The sequence below is a fragment of the Oryzias latipes genome, chromosome 2 (genome assembly GCF_053564925.1).
Source record: "Oryzias latipes strain Hd-rR chromosome 2, Olatipes_Hd-rR_3.1".
In the NCBI taxonomy this organism is placed as follows: domain Eukaryota; kingdom Metazoa; phylum Chordata; class Actinopteri; order Beloniformes; family Adrianichthyidae; genus Oryzias; species Oryzias latipes.
In genome coordinates, this window is record NC_136238.1 from 47,451,687 (window position 1) to 47,470,530 (window position 18,844).

At 40.5% G+C, this 18,844-nt stretch overlaps 1 long non-coding RNA gene across 1 annotated transcript; it reads left to right on the plus strand.

The window, feature by feature from the left end:
• Positions 1–1,217: 1,217 nt before the first annotated feature.
• Positions 1,218–17,669, plus strand: LOC144989551 (uncharacterized). Its single transcript, XR_013653799.1, has 2 exons — positions 1,218–1,518; positions 7,442–17,669. It is a non-coding gene; the product is annotated as an uncharacterized LOC144989551 (long non-coding RNA).
• Positions 17,670–18,844: the final 1,175 nt, after the last annotated feature.

Below are 18,844 nucleotides of genomic sequence, written 5' to 3' on the forward strand. Positions count from 1 at the left end.
TCACCGTTGAGTTGACTACTGCGGGTCACTTCTGGATCATTTCACCGTCACACAGGAGATCACAGATGTTCACATTTTATTGGAAATATGAATGGCCTTGCAAAAAAATTGAATTTTTTCAAAAATTCAGAATTGAGCACTAAGCCCTGCAGTGTGAAGGTAGCCATGGATGCTAGGATGGAGTCACCAAACTTTTTTTTGTGAGGCCACATTAAGTCTTTTACTTTAAAACTTTAAACTGCTTTTATCTTTCTTTGATTGTAAAGCCCTATAATAAAGTTGTATTAATTCATGATCATTATAATAAAATAAATAACACTATTTATAAAAAAATAAAAAAATGACCAAATAACTGTGATTTTTAAAGACTAAATGTCAGAAAAAAATATACTGATACATTAATATGAAAAATAATAAATAGTGGATCCTCTGCTGTCATTTTCCTGCTGAGACTTTTAGACTCTGCTTGGAGAAAAAGAACAAAGTAAACATATGAGTTTCTATCTCATTTTTATTTTTATTGTGACGCATATATATATATAAATAATCCAACTTAAATGAATTACTTCAATTGGTAATAAGTAATGTAGATAAATGTATTCAACCTAATGTCTTAAATTTATCCAACTCAATATTGTTTTTACAACTCAAATTTACACATTTATCTAACTTAATGTCATATTACTCCAATTCAATTCAATGTTTTTCAATCTTGATTCATTGTACTTCTTGAACTCTCATATGTCTAAGTTTGAGCCTGCAGATATTTTTGTAACAATAAAATGAAAGCATCAATTTATATTTGCATCATGGAATCATTGACCATTTCTCCATAGTTGACATATCACTTTCTGGCAGTAGATCTGCTAAATAAACTCATCATCCTCTCGCTCATGGTGCAGAAAGAATCAAAAAAGCAGAAAGAATTAAACATAACGGGACAGTTCAGCTGGAAGTTGAGAAGGAGGCTTTGAAACCAGCAGCAGTTTGAGTCCATTCTGATGTTCCATTCAGGTTTCTGCTACTACAAGCCTTTATTTTGAAAGAGCCAGTGGGGCAGAAACAATAGAAGGAGGAGATTACCAACCCCCCCTGGAATGTTGCCCCCTGTGCAGTGGACTAGTGGGGGCAGGGACGGCTGAACCAATCACAGAAGACTGTTGCAGCTTTCCCTCCAAAAGTCAACCAATCAGATGTTGTTGCTTGGATTCTTTGTCTTGAAGTTTCCCATGTGGAAGCTTCCAGAGTCTTTTCTGTTTGGTCTGCAGGCTGAGCAGAACTGACTCCTGCAGGATCACAGGAACTTTCAGGAAAATCTCCAACCAGGAGAAAAGTGTTTGTGGGAGTTGGAGCTGAAGATCGGAGCAGGAACCATGTCTTCAGAACCTCAGGAAGGTTCTGTCAGAGAACAACTTTCTGCTGCTGAAGGAACCATCGTCCAGAACGAGGAGGAGCTCTGTCGTCAGCGCAGACTGCTGGATAGCAGCTGGAACCCGGAGCTTCAGCTACACGTAGTTGGTATGTGACTAAACATTTAAATTCTTTTGGTTGCCTATGGGATTACATCTCTGCCATAAAGTAAAAGAGCATAAAGTCAACTAAGCGAGCATATTTAGGAACTGAGTGAGTGAACCAATTCTAACCAAGCGACCCCGTATTTTACAACTGAACGGCTACAATCCTAACTGAGCAGTGATCTTGCTCGGTCATTTCTCTTTTGTGCCCTCACCTGGATTTACGCTCAGTGTTAAGGGGGCATTTCTGTCACTTGGGGCGGGAACCTTTCTGGTTGATCTGATTGGCTAAAGTTTGCATGTCAAGCAGTGGGGTGGGACTTTCATTTTGGGGCTTTAATAGAAATGGAACGGCGGCTGTAACGTGGATTAAAAGCATTAAATCGGTAACAAATGCAGTGAATTTCACATGAGAAAAACTTACAGCACAATAAAACCTTCCATGTGTGGAAGGGTGTGTCCGGCTGCTAACAGACACAGACACACCAGTAGCAGCTTTGTGTTGGCTGCAGGGGAGAGAGTTTTGTGAGGTTTGTGCTCCCCTGATGCTTTTACACAGCTTCTCAGGACTACGTAGCAGTATTTCCGCCTTATGCGGTCTGGAGTTTTGGTCCACAGCCTCCTTTAGAAGCCCTTCCTCCTTTGGAAGTCCTTTGGCTGGGGTAGGGCCCAACAGCCCCTTGACCCTGTAAGCGATAAAACGGGATAAGAACATAACAACATAAAAGACCTTTTGCTGCCGTACACTCTAGGGTTGTGCCGATGGACGAAACCATCGTTCATCGTGATGGTTGACAGACGTCACGATGGAAAGACACCATCGTGATGCCACGCCCCCGCCACACTGCGAGTAGACACCATAAGCCACGGTTACATGAACAAAATATAATATATATATAGCTTTATTTGTATAGCACCTTTCCAGATAAAAATCACAAAGTGCTTCACAGTACAACACGATAAAACAACAGTAAAACACAGTAAAAACACATGTTAAAAAGAAATTAAGAAAAAGCTATTTTAAAAAGATATGTTTTTAGCTGCTTTTTAAAAGAAAACACTGAGTCCACAGATCTGAGGCTGAGAGGAAGAGAGTTCCAGAGGGATGGGGCCACCGTGGCAAAGGCTCTGTCTCCTTTAGTTTTTAAACGGGTTCTCTTAACAGCCAGCAGACCCTGGTCACATGACCTCAGTGACCTGCTGGGAGTGTATGGCTGCACCAGGTCTTTTATGTAGACTGGTGCTTGGTCATTAAGAGCTCTGTATGTTAAGACCAGGATTTTAAAATGCACTCTGTAGTGAATGGGGAGCCAGTGCAGCTGCATTAACAACGGGGTGATGTGTGAGAACTTGGATGAATTGGTTAAAAGCCTGGCAGCAGCGTTTTGGACAATCTGGAGCCGTTCTAGAGATTTTTTACTTAAACATGTGAAGATGGAGTTGCAATAGTCGAGACGGGAGGATATAAAACTGTGAATGAGCATCTCCATCTCAGAACGGGACACGACTGGACTCAATTTTGCAATGTTTTTTAGATGATAAAAACAAGAGCGAACGAGTGACCCGACATGGGAGTCCAGGGATAAAACCGGGTCTAAAGTTACACCTAGGTTCCTGACAGAGGGCTTGATAAAAGAAGCAAGTGGGCCGAGCTCATGGATTATCTTGGGGAGACAACTGTCAGGAGCACAAACTAGGACCTCAGTTTTGGCTTCATTGAGTTGGAGAAAGTTGTGATTCATCCAGCTCTTAACTGAATCCAGACACTTTTGTAAAGTCTGTATTTTAAAAACATCCTGGGGTTTAAAAGACACATAAAGCTGAATATCGTCAGCATAAAAGTGATAAGAAATGTCATTAAATCCGATCAAAATATCTTGATCGGATCAATGGTCAAATTAGAATTCAACCGTGTACATGAGCCCAGAAAAATGTTTTCAGAATATAACAAATGTTCAAATGGGTCACACTTTCAGTTGGAATAAATCATTTGCACATGCGCAGTAGGGTTTGAAAAACCGGAAGAGGATATGTGTTCTGCTGAGCGGCTACATACATAGATATATCAGCCCTGTAATATACGAGATGATCTTCTAAACGTGCTTTTATTAATGTTACGGTTATTATGAAGCGTCTGTTCGCTTATCATTTTAATTGTAATCCGTGTGGTCAGTGCTTCTTCTGTTGAAAAACTGAGCCGGAAAGAAGCCATGATTAGCAGTATGCTAACACGCTAACAACATTAGGTTTGGATGGACATAGAATCCATGCGGGAAATTCTGTAATCTGCATCCTGCCTGCACGTTAAATATGTGGGAATAACATCAGCCTTTATTTTGTCGAGACACGACTGGAAACACAAATCCACGTGATTGTTTGAACGGTTTCTTAAGAATGAGTAACATTTCTGCTTGAAAAGCTCACACCGCCCCAAACAAAGCCGCTGTGTGTGTGTTGGCAGTCCGAGCTCTGCCCGGACACATACTTTTAGACCCGGTTCTCCTGAGTTCTGTAGCTCGTTCCCCTAGAGGTGTGAGACGGATCGCAGTCCTAAGTCCTAAGTTTTTTGAATCGCTTTTTCTTTATCCTTTTATATTCTATGTTTTACTGTGTATTACCTTGTATTAGCGTAAAGCACTTTCTGATTTTTATCTTGAAATGTGTTATACAAAGAAAGTTTATAGAAGGCTTCAGACCGCAAACAGGACCGACCGGCTTCTCCATGCGACTTAACCATGTCTCTGAGCAGACTTATAGCTTTGTGTTTGCGAATGTGGCAACACGAGCGGTCCAGGCAAACACTAACAAAAATAGGGACTTAACCAAATGGAGACGTGGTTCCAAATTTAAAAGAAAAAAACAAATAAAACACAGGATAAAACCACAAAGGGCCTCAAACCCATCTGCGGACAGAGCTGGTTAATTAATAAAACAAAAACACCCCAATCACATGCATATACACAGTGTGACAACAAAAGCAAAAATTTTTTTTTTTTTTAAACACAAGTTAACCTCCACTTGAGTACCAGTCAGACACTGTTGCAGGTATCTAGGAAAGGGTAGACGTTCACAAGTCTCACAAGGCCTTTAAGTCACAGGAGCGTTGAGGTTTCCTAATAGGGTTTTGTCAAAAGTTTCTGGCGTCCTGGTGTGGCCACAGTAGCTGGGCGCAGGAAGCGGCAGGCAGGAAGTGCACCCATTGACCCGGAACTTACATGCACATTTCACTATATGGGCGGGGCCAGGTGTTGACACTTAGTCTGATTGCATGGGGTAACATGGTGCACCTAAGAATTAAAGTTAGGTGCACCGGGTCAAAGACTCAGTCTAGTTTCCTGGCCTGAGGGACCAGCACCACTGACTCTGACTCCCCTTAAAGAGATAGGCTAGGAAACAGAAGATCAATGACCACCAGCTTATTACTGTAAAACATTAGTGTGTTTGGTGTGCATAAACTTTTTCAAGGACTTCCTAAAATGGCAAATTTGCGATGGGTCTTTAATTGTTCAATACTGTACCGTAGAACTATACCAAAATACTATAAGTGTCATGTTCATTAAAGTATTATATTTTAATGCTTTGTTATTTTTTTGGGCAGACCAACAAGCAATATTAGCCAACATCTGAGCTACTCTTTGTACACAGCACCTGTGTACGAAGCGTAGCTGCTCTGATGCTTGGTCTCATAGTGCCGACGAGCTTATACTCTTTCATTACGGCAACATCGTCAGTGCAAATCAAGCAGACACACTTTCCGTTGATTTCCTTAAAGAAATATTCATTTTCCCACCGTGTTTGAAATCTTCTCACTTGCTATCTTGCGTTTCTTCAGTGCTGCCATTTCAGGGGCCTGTTGCACAAAAGTAGGATACGGCATTAAGCCAGGATATCTTGGTGATCCTGGCTCAATTGATCCCCAATCCGGTTGCACTAAAGCTGGATAGGGGGCAGGAGGATATGTTATGGTATAAGTTACCATGGAGATTTATTCTGTGGAGCTAGCCTGCTCCAGACCAGGCTAAATTCCAGGATCTATTTCATCTCATCCCTAATGTCAGTCAGCAGTCGCCACAAATGGAAACCAATAGTTATTTCACTGCTCACTATACATTGTTATTACATAGAACTAGACCCACTGTCATTATTTAAACGTTTGTGATCATTAATGTCAATCATTTTGGATAAATAATGAGTTTTAGATGATGTTGCTATCATTAGATAATTTACAGTTTCCCATAGACTATAAGGCTACATGTAACATGATACAATATTAGGGCCACAGAGGGAAAAAAAGACAAGTCATAATATTGTAACCAGTTGTTTTAAAGGAGGACAGTTGTTAAAATGACAGATGTGGGGCATTTGGTGAAATTGTACTTCAGTATGGTTTCATAAACGAAGACATGCTGATGTGTCAGAATATGAAGTATCACATTGTCATAACTATCAAAACTGTCAAAAGAATATGTTGTTTTCTGCAGAAAGAACCAGCCTCATAAATTTATGACTTTATCCTTTTTCCTTAGTGGGGCCCTAGAACTCTGTCATATAAACAAATACACATTCTATATGAATATAAAAACACAATGTGTAACATTATGTTCCTTTATTGAATAAGGACAAAACAAAGCAGGTAAACTTTATCACTGTGGCAGTGTTGCCTTTCTTCTTAATTATATCTTTTACCTCCTCGTATGCCTCCATGAGGATTTGTGCTTCAGACGGGGAAAAGTACGCTGCTCTAGTTGCCATGGTAAATCAGTTCATCTGTGATCTGTCTATTTGAGTGAGCCGTGAGCGCGCACCTATCCAGGATTGGTTTCACCTGGCTTGATGAATCCGTGTCTGCTCATCCTGGCTTGGTCTTTGTGCAACCAATTAAGCCTGGACGCACATGTTATGGATTCATTGAGCTCAGCTTAGTCATTTATCCCGGATGTCTTAATTCTACTTTTGTGCAACAGGCCTCAGGTGACTCGTGGTAAATATTCTTCTTTGCTTAATTTTGTTTAGAAGAGAAACACCTTTCTGTGACCGACTCCATTTAGTGTGGAAACTGAGAAATGCAACAGAGTTGAGCTCATGCGCCATATGCGGGCCATATTCATTATATTTTCAAAATTTGCTGTAGGCCAATAAAAACAGATCCGCAGGCTGTAGTTTGGACACCCCTGCTATAAACACACAACTCAGTGTATTTGTCCTTTCAATGCAGAAAGTTTGCATTGGTTCAGTCTAATAGTGAAATGCAGTAAAGCAGTGGATGATTTTGTGTGGGCAGATGAATGTATTCTCCACATTTAAGTATGCCCACCGATTGTGAACATTTCCAGCGTTTCTGCTCATTTACCACCACTGGTCAGTGTCCCTCAGCATCTGTGTGGACTTCATGAGCAGGAATGATTTGGCTAGACTTCAGCGTTTCTTCCTTTTAAACTGCTGTTCAACAGATAGGACGAATTGCTGGTTTCAAAGCTGCAGCTCTGATCCATGGACATTTATGAGGTGTCTCATTAGAGTTTTCATCACTGTTTCAAATTTCATCGCATAGTTAAAGAAGAAAAAAGGAATTTAGAAAAGAGCAGCACTTTAATTTTTCAATGTTTTTACACAGTTACAATCAAAAGGATCACAAGAATTCTGAAGCTCTGCACAACATGATATAATCTTGTCCTCACTGTCCTCCGGTAGACTGGCAACCTGTCCAGGCCGTGCCCTGCTTTTGCCCAACAGTAGCTTGTAAATCATTGAAGATCCCCATGACTCTGAAAAGGATTCAGTGAGTTCAGAGAATGGGGGGGGGGGGGGGGGGGGTGAATTAAAAAAATTAAACTGAAATACTTTTGAGGTGGTTTAGATTTTTCTTGGTGCATAACAATGTTAAAAAAAAATTAAGTATAAAAGGATTCCTTCTTGTGTTGCTGCAGTCCTCCCCCAGCATTGGATGACTGAAGAGGATCTCTGCAACCAACAGAAGAACTTCAGAGTGGAACATGAGAAACAAGAACCTCCACATTATAAAAAAGAGCAGGAGGATCAAGAACCTTCACATTATAAAGAAGAGCAAGACGAACGAGAACCTCCACGGATTAAAGAGGAGCATGAGGAACAAGAATCTCCACACTTTAAAGAAGAACAGGATGAACTAGTTCTTCCACAGATTAAAGAGGAACCAGGGGAACTCTGCATCAGTCAGGATGAAGATCAGCTTGATCTGAAGCAGGAGACTGATACCTTGATGGAGATTCCTACGTATGAGGAAGATGAGAAGAGTGAAGCAGATCTAAACAATCAGCAGAGCTTTAATGTAACTGATAGTCAGGATGAAGAAGGAAACCAACATGAAGAATCAACATCAACTACAGATGGAGATACAGACCAACAGAAAACGGATTCTGAAAGAGTCTGTAAAAAATATGGTATAAACTTTCATCAATTGTCTCAAGTTAAAATTCTCAAGAGAACTCACACAGAAAACAAACCTTATTCTTGTAAAGAATGTGATAAAGGTTTTAGTCGAATATCTAGTCTCAAAAGACACATGAGAACTCACACAGGAGAAAAGCCTTTTTCTTGTAAAGAATGTGAGAAAAGTTTTAATCAAATATCTCATCTCAACAGACACATGAGAACTCACACAGGAGAAAGGCATTTTAGTTGTAAATATTGTGGCAAATGTATTAGAGATGAATATGATCTCAAAATACACATGAGAACTCACACAGGAGAAGGGCCTTTTTCTTGTAAATATTGTGATATATGTTTTAGAGATGTACTTCATCTCAACACACACATGAGAATTCATACAGAAGAAAAGCCTTTTTCTTGTAAAGAATGTAAAAAATATTTTCGTTTTTTATGTCATCTCAAAATACACATGAGAACTCACACAGGAGAAAAGCCTTTTACTTGTAAATATTGTGATAAATGTTATAGTCATGTATCTCATCTCAAAACACACATGAGAACTCACACAGGAGAAAAGCCTTTTTCTTGTAAAAAATGTAAAAAAAGTTTTCATGATGGTTCTAATCTCAAATCACACATGATAATTCATACAGGAGAAAAGCCTTTTTCTTGTAAAGAATGTGATAAAAGTTTTAGTTATTTATCTAATTTCAAAAGACACATGAAATCTCATATATAAGTGAAACCTTTTTCTAATAAAAAATGTATCTAATGAAAATTCTCAACTGAAGAAAAAATGTAAAATTATTGGGTCAAATATGAATCAGCTTTAAAAAAAGAATAAAAGAACAGATTTTTAATTTGAGAAATGCGTATCATAACTGAAAGATAAATTAAACTAGTTCCAAAGTCGAGAGTACATATTGTAAATTTGAAGCATTACCGTAAATTCCGAGTTATAAAGCGCACCCGATTACAGGCCGCACCCACCTATTTTAATGTGCTTAATTATTTTTGTACGTACAAAAGCCGCATCAGAATATAAGCCGCTGCCACGACAAAGCGCGTCCTGACTCCCAATGTGAGCATGGCTCATAAACACACTGTGGACAAGTACTGCCTTGACTCAAACTCATGTATCCACATACACCCACATCTGAAACAGCATGGACCTCTATTCTGTTCACAAGTTCCTCAGTTATGGGTTTTTTATTTGATTTTTTTTCAATTTTTTTTTTACTTATTGACAATCTAGGTATCATACATAAAATTACTAACAGTAACCATATAATCAACATTACATCCCTCAGTTATGATGAGGAAATTTACATCCGCGATCCCCCTTTTCCCATGAGTCTTAGGGGCTAAAGGCGGGACCAACGCCCGGCTCGCCACACTGTTGTACGTCTTTAAGAATGAGCAAGGAGCAGCAGTGGATGGAGGGGTGAAAAGGAACAGCTCTCCTTCCACTTGTGTCGCGGCAGCATTATGGTAGTAACGGGGCTGGTTAAAAAATTCATGCTTTCGTTGGAGGAGAAATGCAGAGACAGACTGGGGCAAGTCTCTGTGTGTGCTGAAAGGTGCAGGTTTTGGCTAGCACACATGAAGAAAGGAGACGTGCAGCGCAAGTCTGTGTCTATATGTGTGTATGTGCTGAAAGGAGTAGCGTTTTCTAGCACATATAGAAAGTAAGAAAGGAGAAGCGGGCACGGCGGCGTCTGTGTGTGCTGTGTGTTTAGTTCTTGTGTAGGATAAGGAGGAAGGGAGACAAGAGCGCGCAAGTGAGCGACCATTCAGTTTGCGTTCAGTTAGGGAGGGAGAACAGTAACAAAAAAAGTGTCCTCTAAAAAAATCAGAGTCTGGATTTTTTTATTAACCCACTCTAGAAACTCTGAGGGCCCGAACAGGGCATTAACGTGCCCGCGCCTTAACACCCAGTGCACCTCTTGTATGTGTTAAAGACGGGAAAATCCCCCATGACTGAGACCGCGCCCTACCATCCGTGTGCGCCCTATGGTCGTGAAACCACAGTACTGTATTTTCATGACCATAAGGCGCACTGGGTTATAGGACACAGTCTCAGTTATGGTTAGTTTTTTCTGTATTTAATACATACAAAAGGTGCACCGGGTTTTAAGGCACGGGTAAGTTGACACATACCAGTAAAACACACCTGCTAGTGTTGAACCGTTACTGCGTTGTTTCTGACTGTGGTCGAAAGACCCAAGGGAGATCCTCTCCAGGGACGATGGGGGATCTTCCTTCAGGGTTCACTTCCCTGTTTGGACTCTCAGAGCCTCCAGAGCGGGTTAATAAAAGAACCAGTCTCCGTTCTTTTAGAGGAAATGTTAATTATTTATGTTCTCTGTAACCGAGTAACACAAACAGAATGCACGCTCACGCACTCGCTTGCACTGAGGGCTCCCCCCCTGCTTCCTGCACACGCGTGGGCGCCAACACAGCGGTTTCAGCACACACACACACACTCAGTGTGTGTTTAAAAAGGCAGCGGGAGTTGGTTATGATTTACTTTTCATTTTTTCAGTCATAAAAGAGGATCCAAACCTCCATCAAAGTCCTAATCCTCTTTATCTGACATGAACAGCTGGGCTAAAGTTCTATCAAACACGCCAGGTTCCCTTTCGTCATTGTCAGAGTCTTTCTGGTGGCCGTCTGGCTCCTCATGAATGATGCCGGCTTTTGTCAAAGCTCGAAGAACAGTCCATGCAGAAATGTTAGCCCAAGCTTTTACAATCCATTCACAAAGTGTGGCATAACTCGCCCGGCGCTGCCTCCCAAAACAACAAAAGTTGACGTTTCCTGCCCTGTTGGACATATCCTACCGCCCTGCTCCCGTTCTTCTGGACATTATGACTCACCAGGATGTTAAAAGTCAGCTGCGCTTCGTCCATGTTGGTGATGTGGCTGGGCTGGAGGTGTTTGTCAACGATCTTTCTACTGCACTAGGAGTGGAAGATGAACAGCTTTTCATTGTAGTCCGCTGGAAGTCGCTGCAGCATTGCAATCCTAGCCTGGATGGAAAGATGATGGCGTTTCATAAGGTGGTGAATATTGTCTCTGTTAATAGCGTTACTGCCCTCAGAGAAGCGTCTTCAAACAGTTCGCTGATCGTTAATCAATCGAGTCGCCTTGTTTTCACAGAAATTTAGCTGCGTCATCTTGACTTTTGGAGTTTGTTTTCTAGCTTCCTCCACTTGTGAATCATGGATTAATTCATCTTGAATTTTCTGCAGCTGCTCCCATGTTCCACCTTGTAGATGATAGCTTGCAGTTTAAATCATGCTACAGGGTTAGATAACTGCCTGATTAAAATGTATGCTGATAAAGTACATTTTGAATGCTTTAAAAAGAAATAATAAAACAGAACATTTAGTTTTTAGTATAAAATTACTATTTTGAATATTACTTTTCTTTCTTTTTACTATGATTTTGAACAAGAAATTTGTCTTGTTGGATTACTTCAAAATACGTTGCAGTTTCAGGGCATTGATATCGAGTCCCTCGATTGAAAACAAAAATGTGTATGCATAGTTTCTACAACTAGAGATAGAATGTCAGGAAAAGAAGATGCCTGCACAATGGAAGCAATCAAACACTGATGAAGTTTACATGCTTTTAATTTTTTGTGGCATTAATTTATTCATGTAATGTAAATATAGAACATTGATCAAATGTTTAGATATAATCACTACCATCCTTGATGTCACAGCAGTGATGTCCTTAACAAGAGGCAGTGTGGTTTATGAACAACAATGCAATAGAAAAAATCCATTCCACCACATTTTGGGGTGTGTAGATAAAGCTGTAACAGAGCAGCTCCTGCAGAAAATTTCAGAAAAACCAAGTTGGGTTTTCTGATCCTAATGACCTTATGACCTTTTTCTAATTTTAACAGTCAGATGCCAGTTAGCCTACTTTGGCTCTTAATTAGCTCACTTGTTTTTGTCAGTTTGTTTTATCATTCTCTTATCATAATCTCTTTTTTTGACAAACATGGACTTGCACCCAGTGAGAGGCATGCCTGATACTATTTTTGTGGACTGCTTCCCAAAACTTCTGGGCCCGAAACAATCCGCTAATGTATTGTCTACACAATCAGCTGTTGTCCCCTGGCAACACAAATGTGGTCAGAGATTGCTGGGTTTTTTTTATTGTTTGTTTTTTTATTTGTTTGTTGTTTTTGATGATCCAATTTCGATCCGATTTGATGCAGTCATTTACAGTTAGATTTACAGTTTGATTTACAGGCAGAAGTGAACATTGAATGGAAATAAATGAAGAGTTTTCTAACATCTGATGTGTCCTGAGAACATCTTTCTCATACACCTTTTTGGGGTTGTCATCTATAAGCTACAACCATCAGAATCCAACTAAATCTGCTAAATTTCAATTTGCTTTTTTTAATAGATGGACCTGTAAATACAAATGTGTTGTTTTTGATGATCCTGGTTTAATCTTCATCTCTTGAACAGCTTAATTGTGATTGTAGTTTATGCTGATACAATGTGTATGTCGTCTTTGCCTGTGTTACCATGACAACACTGGGAATATTTGGTTCAATTCAAACACTTTTTATGTGATCGGTGATAGTTTTAAAAAGTAGTGACTACAGTTTATATTTTTTGGGGTCATATGAGCAAAGAATTTCTTTAGGAAAGGATTTTCTCCTAAATGAATGAAGGAAGAGGCTGGTGTTCTTGGGATTCCTGTTTTCTAGTAGACATTAGAACTGTTCCTCTGTTCTTTTTGGTTCTCAGTGTTCTGTTCCAGTCTTTACTGTGAATAATAAAATGGACGTGAACATCAGTCAGAAGTGTGGAGTCTTTCCCACAGTCTGGGTTTCTGCTGTTTGCTGCTTCTCTGCTGGTTCCAAAGCTGGACTCTACAGGTCCAGTTCTGACTGCTGAACTCAGGACTGAGGTCAGATCACAGAGCTCCATCAGAAGCTGTGAAGAAGACTGAAGCAAACAAACGGCTTCTCTGTAGTTTTATCATCAGTCTGAGTGCAGCAGTGAGGTTCTGCTCCACAGACATCTGTCAACTTCAGTCTGACTTAGAGTCTCTTTGAAATCCAGATTTGGTCTGAGAAGATGAATTCAGCATTTGCAGCTTTTATGATGTGTTTTTAAGATAAGATAAGATATTCCTTTATTAGTCCCACAAAGGGGAAATTTCCTTGTTGCGGCAGCAGTACAGGTAAATGAGCAGTATATAAAAAAATATATAAATATTTTTACTTTGATCTGTTTTATCTTTTGAACAGGTTAGTCTTTTCAAAGTAAACCTGCAAAAATGTTTCCAGAATGTTGGGATACTAAAGAGATTGATAAAGTTAATCAAATATTGTTTTCCTAAATAAAATGTGTTTAGTGTTGTAGATTAACCATTTTTAAGTTAAATCTATTGTTACTTATTTGATGCATTTCTATTTTCAATTGGTCATTGATGCAATACAGTAAAAAGGAAGGACTTTTATTTTGAAGTCTCATTATGTATCATTTCAGCTCTTCCTGTAGACATGGTTTTAGTTTTGGAGGAGACGACCTTGAGATGAAGGAAGATGGTAAGAACAGAGCAGGAACAATCTGTCCAGACAGGCAAAGGGAATGGTATCCCACAATCCCTTGCGGTGCTGATCTAACAGCAGCACCAAAGTTACACCTTAGGTTAAGTGCCACTAAATCCTATTCAAATGGACACGCCATGCTGCTTCATAGTGGAAGATAAAAAGTCACACAAACACACACCATACATAACAATAAAATAATAATTCATAAAATAGAAGTTCATATCAGACAGATTGTTAAACAGCCGTACTGAACCGAGCCCTATGAAACTCTGAATGGAACCGAACTGAGATGTTAGCAAATCGTTACACCCCTAGACATAAATCTGATGGAGAAATCAATAGAATCTGCAGTTTGGATCAGTTTCTATTGAAAAAGGCTGCATAAATATGACAGACAGCTTTCAGGTTCAGATTCTGAAAAACAGCAGAAACATGATCTGATGGAGACTCTCATTTCTCCTCATTATTCTTCCAAACAGCCCAATCAAGTTGGCCCAAAGGCACATTGGCAGAGCAACATGTTGTCTATGAAGAACCTACTCAGCTGTGCTACAAATAACAACAAACATCCAAACCACAACGCTAAACAATCAAGAACAACACAACTGTCAACATCCAGAATCCAGCAAATATCCCAAACAGAACACTATTACCCACAATGCACCTGTACAGTTCCTGCAGCAGACAGGGTCTTTCCAATAACTTTATTAGTCTCATCTTTTTGAAACTGAAAATATTTTTCTTCAACGTTTAAAACATAAAACAGGAAATGAAAATATTTGACAATCCACTTGTTAAGAAGCTGCAGAAAGACTGAAATCCATCAGATTGTAAAAAGGTAGAGGTGGTCCTTTGATGATGATGATGATGAAGATCAGACGCTGATGTCACTGATGTTCTGGCTGTTGATGGGCTGGATGTGGGTCCTGGTGGTGCTGAAGAATGAAAGATCCTTCTACCTGCAGTCATTCCTGAAGGAAGCTGATTGCAGCTGTTCTCTCCTGACAGATGGAATGATGGGAAATGAAGTTCATGTTGAAGTGTGCTCCAAGCAGAACAGAAAGGTCTCAGGACTTGGATCAGCTGCTGCTCTCTGGGAGCGTGCACGTGCTGCTGCATGTGCTTCTGTCATGGCGTTCTGGATGAGCTGCTGAGGTCTGTTTGCATCCAGACTCTCAGCTGCTTTAGTCAAACTGCTGAGCCATGGAACAATGGAGCCGTTTCTGAAGGAAGAGGATCAAACATGATGCTCTGCAGGAAGTGGAGGTTTTTTAGAGTCTCCAGACTGTTTCTGAACGGCCAAAGAAAAGCAGCTGATGTGCTTCTGTCTCCCACCAGCAGGGAGCGCTCTCAGCCGGACAGAACAGATCCTCAATGCTGCTCTGAGAAGGACTCTTCTGTTCCAGAAGCAGAGACTGTTCACATCCAGGAGAATCTGGACTCCAAGGAATCCCAGAGAATCTCCTGTCTGCTGTTTGGACACTTTGACCAGCAGAGGGCAGCAGAACTTTCAGCAACTCTGGATCTGATCCACAAAAACAATCCATGGATGATCAGATTTCAGAAGATTTGAAGGATCAAAGACAAAGATGTGAGAAGAAAGTCCAGAATGAATCCACTCTGACTTGTCCTCATGTCTCTGAAGCTTGTGTCTTCATGTCTTCACCTCAGAGTTTCTTCTGGATTCCATGTGGATCAATAATATTGATCATGTTCTGTTGTCATCAGAACTTCAGGCTTTTCTCTGCTGATGATCTCTGAGCTGAACTTCTTGGAGGAATTCCTGAATCTGGGATTTGGAGCAAACAGTCAGAACAAAGGAGGTTTCCATTTCTTCTAAGCTCTGCCAGAAGAAAAGAGCTGAAGCTTGAAGCTGAAGCAGCATTTGCTCCCAGAATCTGTCCTCCAGACCAACAAGTCCCACCACAGCCTTGAAGACGTTTCCAGAAGCAGCAGCAGACTGTGTTCCCATGACGACGCTGAAGTCAGCTGCTGCTCTGCAGGAGAAAGTCTGCAGCTCCTCAGTCAGGAAGCTCTTTCAAGCTCGTGCACATCTGTCAGTGCAGCAGCAGAAAGCCTGTTTCCCTGCAGGAAGTCTGAGACTTTTCAAAGTAAGAGCCTCATGTTGGCAGAGATGGGTTGGATTCTTTGATGCTCCAGTGTCTTTTGGATTCAGGATGAGTTCATGCAGATCTAGAAATCCCACCATGATGATCATCCTTGAGGAATTTCAAAATAAAAGACTTACAATCACTGCTGGATGAGAAATACATTTACTCTTTATTTTCTGTCAATAAATCCTTGATTGTAAATGATGGATCTAAAGTTGAAAAGAAGTCAAAGTGCTGACTCAGCACAGATCAAAGGAGACACAGATGATTTCCTGGAATGAAGAAAACATCAAACATCATGATGTGATCTGGAACTGAGCTGTTCTTCAGAAGATCCTCCCAAACATGGAAACTGTTGCTGCAACACGTGAAGCTTTGCTTCTGTTGCTAGGTAGATCTGATGGATCAGAAGCAGACTTCTGTCAGCTGGAACTGGGGCTTCTTCCAGACCATGTGACCTCATGGACAAAGTTCCAACATGGTTTCAGTGAAATGTGGAGGTTTTCCAGGAAACGTTGCTGCAGTTCCTCCGTCTCATCAAATGAGAGATTTCTCTGCACTAAAGAAGAAAATCTTCCAGAACAGCTTCAAGCTGCAGAAAAACTGTTTCCATCATTCTGAGGACATTTCTTTAGGCTTCATGTGAAGAAAACTACGGAGCCCGTGTCCTGACATTAAGATATAAAAATATATCTTTTTCCCACAGATTATTATCTCGTTCGCACGAAATACTATTCCGTTCCCACAAGATACTATTGCGTTCCCTCAAAATACTATTGCGTTACCTCGAAATGATTAACTCGTTCGAACGCAATAATTAATCCGTTCGAACGCAATAATTGTTCACGTCATAAGTCATTCACGCGGATATGCTCTCTGTACGCCGGCAAAAGCCGCTTTCAGCGGTAACTTCCGTGTCTCTGTGACCCACACTCGTTCAAAAAAGGAACATGAAAAACAAAAATGATCACTTTATTACCGTCTCAATGAATATAAGAAAAATATCAAAAGATTTATGATAACTAGGCTGCTTTGTCATACGATAGCTCCTGCTAGGCTACTACTAGCTCCGCCGCAGAGCTCTTTGATGTATGCCGGCATTTGGGCAACTGGCTGGTCGGTTGACAGACAGCTGATATTGTAGTTTAGGGTCGAATAGGAATAATAATATTCAGGACTTGTCTTTTATTAACTTTAGCAGTCAGTTGCTTTACATTCGAAGGCTATTAGGCTACATGCTAACTGACTAGCCGATCATTTATCCTGTTATTAATTTACGTCATAGATTTACAGCAGATACCTTCACATTTCTGTCTGTGTGTGTCTCATTACATTACATTGAAGACACGGAGGATGCTTAGAGAACAGATTTAATTATTTTAAAAAGCACAAAAGCATCCATCGTATTCACGTTCATTCACATGATGATCTGGTACGCCCTCCGGTCATCTTGCTGCAAAAGCCGCTTCCTGCCGCTGCTTCCGTGTCTCTGTGAGCATTCAATAGGGGTAAAAATAAAAGCAAGAACGGTCGATCTGTTATTGTCTCGATGAAAATCTGAAAAATATCATATTAAGCTGGCTGCTTCGCCTAATGCACTTACCTTTAGCTCGTAGCATAACAACAATAGCAGTACGTCACGTTTCCCAGAATGCTTAGCGGCCAATCATTGGCCAATCACCGTGTCCCTGTGACCAAAGTTTAACAACAAGACCAATGATTGGCCAATGATTGGCTGCAAAGCATGCTGGGAAACATGACGTACTGCTATTGTTGTTATCCTACGAGCTAAAGGTAAGTGCATTAGGCGAAGCAGCCAGCTTAATATGATATTTTTCAGATTTTCATCGAGACAATAACAGATCGACCGTTCTTGCTTTTATTTTTACCCATATTGAATGCTCACAGAGACACGGAAGTAGCGGCAGGAAGCGGCTTTTGCAGCAAGATGACTGAGGGCGTACCCCAGATCATCATCATGTGAATGAACGTGAATACGATGGATGCTTTGTGCTTTTTGAAATAAATAAATCTGTTCTCTAAACATCCTCCGTGTCTTCAATGCAATGTAATGAGACACACACAGACAGAAATGTGAAGGTATCTGCTGTAAATCTATGACGTAAATTAATAACAGGAAATGATCGGCTAGTCAGTTAGCATGTAACCTAATAGCCTTCGAATGTAAAGATACTGACTGCTAAAGTTTTGCTAAAGTTAATAAAATACAAGTCCTGAATATTATTATTCCTATTCGACCCTAAACTACAATATCAGCTGTCTGTCAATAGACCAGCCAGCTGCCCAAATGCCGGCATACATCAAAGAGCTCTGCGGCGGAGCTAGTAGTAGCCTAGCAGGAGCTATCGTACGACAAAGCAGCCTAGTTATCATAAATCTTTTGATATTTTTCTTATATTCATTGAGACGGTAATAAAGTGATCATTTTTAGGGCCCGATTAGGGCCCGAGCACGGAGTGCAAGGACCCTATTGTAATTCGAATGTTTATTATTATTATTATTATTATTATTATTATTCTACCGGAAGAGTCGCCTTTTTGAGGCCTTTAACATACCCCAAAACTCACCAAATTTGGCACACACATCAGGAGTCGCGAAAAATTTCGTATTTTATAGGAGATTGGCATGGGCGCACAAAAACGGCTCGATAGCGCCACCTACAGTGACTTTTGTCCCGACGCCCCGCATACGCTTTAACGTACAAGCTTGAATTTTACAGGGCATGTTCTTCAGATGGAGACCTACAAAAAAGTCTGAAAGGACCCACCTGTCACTCGCACAGGAAGTCTGATATATTGAGGTCAATATGTCATTTTTGCTTCATTTTGGACATTTGCAGGCCTCGCTCTAGAACGAACTCCTCCTAGAGATTTTGGAGTAATGACTCCAAACTTTGGTTTTGTAAACTAGACACATGTCCGATGTTAAATTGCGAAGCTTTTAAGTTTTTACGGATGTTTGTGACCGTGGCGGCGCGTCGAAAATGGAGGTCATATTGAAAACACGCCATGAAAAGAAAAATGGCCATTACTCAGCCATGCAAAATCCAATCTGATCCAAAATTGATATGCCTGATTGTAGTCTGACCCTGACCACATCAGAAGTGGAAAAATCCAGAACAGGTGTAGCGCCACCTGCTGGCAAAAGGAAATGACATGTTTTACTTGGAGCATCACTGCTCCGAGTAGGATGAGCCGACA